At 32.5% G+C, this 5,000-nt stretch overlaps 1 protein-coding gene across 2 annotated transcripts in view; it reads left to right on the forward strand.

Annotated features, from left to right (window-relative positions):
* Pisd (phosphatidylserine decarboxylase) overlaps positions 1-5,000 on the forward strand; it is a 76,539-nt gene that overhangs the window by 24,907 nt on the left and 46,632 nt on the right. The gene's annotated exons all lie outside the window — the stretch shown is intronic.

A 5,000-nucleotide genomic window follows, 5' to 3' on the forward strand; every position in this document is an offset into this window, starting at 1 on the left:
GTATTATTATCAGCAAGGATTTGAAGTTAACCAAACAGAGCTTAAAGGCTGAAAAGAAAGCACAAAAACTATTAGGTTACATAAAAAGGCAATTCAAATACAGAAACAGACACTGTACTACTGTTGTACACATCACTAGTAAGACCCCATCTAGAATACGGAGTCCATTTCTGGGGTCCAAGTATTCAGAAGAATATAGATAGACTGGAAGCAGTAGCCTACAAGCTAGGGCCATCAAATTAGTTCCAACACTAAGGCAATTTGGATATAGACGGTGCATGGTACGTTTTTGCCTATTTGGTCTACAAACTCGACGACTAAGGGGACAGTTAATAGAGGCCTTCAAAATTCTTAAAGGAATAACAAGTGTAGATTACAAAAATGTATTCACGCTTAGCACAAATCAGGGGAAGAGTTAATGGATACAAACTGGAATGGAAAAGATACAACACCACTCAATGTAGCAATCAATTTCTTTATATACAAAATAGCAAATACTTGGAATATACTTCCAGCGGATGGAGCTATCAGTTACACAGTAAACGAGTTCAAGAATAAGTTAGACAATAACATAAGACCTCTCTAAGTGCTTAAACTAAATCGCTCTACCAAAGAGCAAATGGAGTCTCCGCGCATGGACTAAAAAGTCTTTGAGACATCCAAAATACTTGTAACTCTCTCTCTCTCTCTCTCTCTCTCTCTCTCTCTCTCTCTCTCTCTCTCTCTCTCTCTCTCTCTCTCTCGTATTATAAGCGCAAGAAATTATAAGGAAATTGTTGTATTTGATACGAGTTTACGTTTTTAAAGCTATAATATTAATTGAGACAGGTATTCGAGGAACTGATCTAAAAGAAAAATAAACATCGCAACGTAATACTTCTCCGAAACAAAATCACCATTTTTATTTTTTTCGTAGAGCCTCATTGCAATTTCCAACCGTCATCCATCATTGCGCTTCATCTCCCGAGAAATCAGATTGTAAGGTCGCATTGAGAACTGCTGAGTCGGCGATCTATAACGAGCGTCATTATGGATTCATGAGGTATCCGAATACGAGACGGGCACACTGTCGAAATCCTTGGATGCCAAACAACTGAATGATGAACAGAAAGCAGCACATATATAGTTTATCTCCTTATTTCCTCTCCTCACTGGGCTATTTTCCCAGTTGTATCCCTTGTGCTGTACATATTCATATAGTTTATCACCTTATTTCTTTTCCTCACTGGGCTATTTTCCCAGTTGGAGCCCTTGTGCTTATATCGTCCTGCTTTTACTACTAGGGTTGTAGCTTAGATGGTAATAATAATAATTACTGTTTTTAGAATGATTTATTATTAATTTTTTCTCATTATTTATTTATTTCCTTATTTCCTTTCCTCACTGGGCTGTTTTTCCTTGTTGGAGCCCTTGGGCTTATAGCATCTTGCTTTCCCAAATAGGGTTGTAGCTTGGCTAGTAATAATAATAATAATGATAATATTGGAAACATCCCTGCCTGATGATCTGCCGGACTGGGGTTCGAACCCTGCTCAAGCTCGATAGTTTCTTGTAGTGTCTGCAACCTCACTCTCCTTCTGAGCTAAGGATGGTGTGTTCGGGGGAGCCTATAGGTCTACCAACTGAGTCTTCAGAAGCCATTGTCTGGACCTTCATGGTCCTAGCTTGGGTGGGGAGTGGACCTGGGCGCTGTTCATATGAATATATTGTCAGTCTCTAGGGCACTGTCGCTGTCCCTTGCCTCTGTCGTTCATGAGTGACCTTTAAAGAAGAGATATCGGATAGAGTTAACCTTTCATTTGCATTTCATCAGAACAGACTCTTAAAGGACAATATCATCTTGACTTTTTTTTTTTCTTTTTTTTATGGATTACGTTTTTTGCCCATTTCCTGAACTTGGTGATTTTGAAGGACGGAATTGAATAAGGATAGAAATTGAAGTTGATAGACTTTTCTATGGTTTTCGTTTCAATATGAATATTTTAAAGGTACCAGACCTTCATTTAAAGGTCAAGGCTTTGTAAATAACACCAGGGAATAAAGCTTTTCTGGGATTTATAATTTTTTCAAGGATGTGATTTTTTTTCTCTCTCTCTCTCTCTCTCTCTCTCTCTCTCTCTCTCTCTCTCTCTCTCTCTCTCTCTCTCTCTCTCTCTAAGGTCAAAGTTTTAATAAATAATATCAAGAAATCATTTGTTTTTGGCCATTTACAATATTTTCAACGATGCAATTTTTTTCTCTCTCTCTCTCTCTCTCTCTCTCTCTCCTCTCTCTCTCTCTCTCTCTCTCTCTCTCTCTCTCTCTCTCTAAGGTCAACTAAGGTAAAAGCTTTGATAAATATCAAGAAATCATTTATTTTCTGGATTTACAATTTTTCAACGATGTTATTCTCTCTCTCTCTCTCTCTCTCTCTCTCTCTCTCTCTCTCTCTCTCTCTCTCTCTCTCTCTCTCGTCGTGTACTTGACCTTTTCTTTTTGAATAGTATATGTTTGATGATTTATTTGGAGATTTCTTCAAATAAGACATTTAAAGAATTTGGGGTTCGAGAAGGTGCGAAGAGAGAGAGAGAGAGAGAGAGAGAGAGAGAGAGAGAGAGAGAGAGAGAGAGAGAGAGAGAATAACATCGTTGAAAAAAAAGAGACCAATAATATCTGTTAGTTCAGTGTTTTCTTTATAAGGGAATTTGCATAAAAAAATTTAATTGTTCGTATAAGGAATGGCAAGAGTACATTTAATACAGCTGAGAGAGAGAGAGAGAGAGAGAGAGAGAGAGAGAGAGAGAGAGAGAGAGAGAGAGAGAGAGAGAGGCGCGCTAATTTGTAATTGAGAGTTATTGATTAAGTGAAGAATGTTCCAGTCATGATATTTAAAGTGGCACATCCGGTGTCTCATTCATCTGTCATTTTTCTCCGATGACAAATCTTGTTCTTAATGATTCTTAGTTATTAAACGACGCAAGGAATGATCGTTATAATTATGACAGAAGCAAAACCACCAACGTCCGCAAATAGGTGTAAGATTTCCTCAGAAATACTTGAGAAGCCAGTATATTATTATTATTATTATTATTATTATTATTATTATTATTATTATTATGCCAAGCTACAACCCTAGTTTGAAAAGCAAGATGCTATAAGCCCAAGGGCTCCAACAGGGAAAAATAGCCCAGTGAGGAAAGGAAATAAGGAAATAAATAAATGATGAGAATAAATTACCAATATATCATTCTAAGGACAGTAACAGCGTCAAAACAGATATGTCCTATATAAACTATTAACAACGTCAAAAACAGATACGTCATATATAAACAATAAAAAGACTCATGTCAGCCTGGTCAACATAAAAACATTAAAATGATGCAACCAGAAGCCTCTTCCCTCATCTGTGTAATACTATATCTTGTAACTTAAGGAATAGATATTTGTTTGAGGCTCGAGGTGAGGGTGGCAGGTTCATCCTTGCCAAGATTCTTGGAAATGATGTGTCCTACAATTCAAGTGGCATTTTTAGATTTATTTCAGAGGCAGGTCTTCTGAAAAATATTTAACTTTTATGACATTCAACTTTTATGATTTTAATTGAATACTCTTTTATTTTTTATTTTATTTTATTTTTTATTTTATTTTATTTTTTATTTTTGTTTACATAAATTAAATGTTACCGGCGTCAATGACCTCAGATGTCAGGATGCCTGAAAACTTTAAATCAATCAATCAATCTTTTAACTCTGATTGCAGCATTGGTTGTCATCCACGGTGAAAACAACCTAGGTTAATAGATTCAGTTTCGTTATGTCTATCACTCGATTTTACCACTTAATTTTATACAATCGAAAAATATATACATATTCTATTCTCTTCGCCAATCACTCGATTTTACCACTTAATTTTATACAATTGAATATATATATATATATATATATATATATATATATATATATATATATATATATATATATATATATATATATATATTATTCTCTTCGCCAATCACTTGATTTTAACACTTATTTTACAATCGAAAAAAAATGTATATATATTTTATTCTCTTCGCCAATCACTCGATTTTACCACTTATTATTTTACAATCGAAAAAATTATATATATTTTATTCTCTTCGCCAATCACTCAATTTTACCACTTATTTCTTTATAATCGAAATATATATATATATATATATATATATATATATATATATATATATATATATATATATATATATATATATATATTATTCTGTTCGCCAATCACCACTCGATTTTACCACTTATTTTTTTACAATCGAATATATATATATATATATATATATATATATATATATATATATATATATATATATATATATATATTTTACTCTTCGCCAATCATTCGATTTTACCACTTATTATTTTACAATCGAAAAAATTATATATATTTTATTTTCTTCGCCAATCACTTGATTTTACCACTTATTTTTTTATAATCGAAAAAAATATATATATATTTTATTCTCTTCGCCAATCACTTGATTTTACCCCTTATTTTTTTTACAATCGAATATATATATATATATATATATATATATATATATATATATATATATATATATATATATATATATATTATTCTCTTCGCCAATCACTCTATTTTACACTTAATTATTTCTTTTTTACTCGAAAAAAAATCTTTCGTTCTCCTCGCCGATCACTCGATTTTACCACTTAATTATTTCTTTTTTTAATCGGAATAAAAGTTATCTTTCGTTCTCTTCGCCAATCACTCGATTTTACCACTTAATTTTATTTTTTTAATAGGAACAAAATTTATCTTTCGTTCTCTTCGCCAATCACTCGATTTTACTACTTAATAATTTATTTTTTTTTTAATCGGAACAAAAGTTATCTTTCATTCTCTTCGCCAATCACTCGATTTTACCACTTAATTTTATTTTTTTAATAGGAACAAAATTTATCTTTCGTTCTCTTCGCCAATCACTCGATTTTACTACTTAATAATTTATT

This window comes from Palaemon carinicauda, chromosome 2, assembly GCF_036898095.1.
Source record: "Palaemon carinicauda isolate YSFRI2023 chromosome 2, ASM3689809v2, whole genome shotgun sequence".
Lineage (NCBI taxonomy): Eukaryota > Metazoa > Arthropoda > Malacostraca > Decapoda > Palaemonidae > Palaemon > Palaemon carinicauda.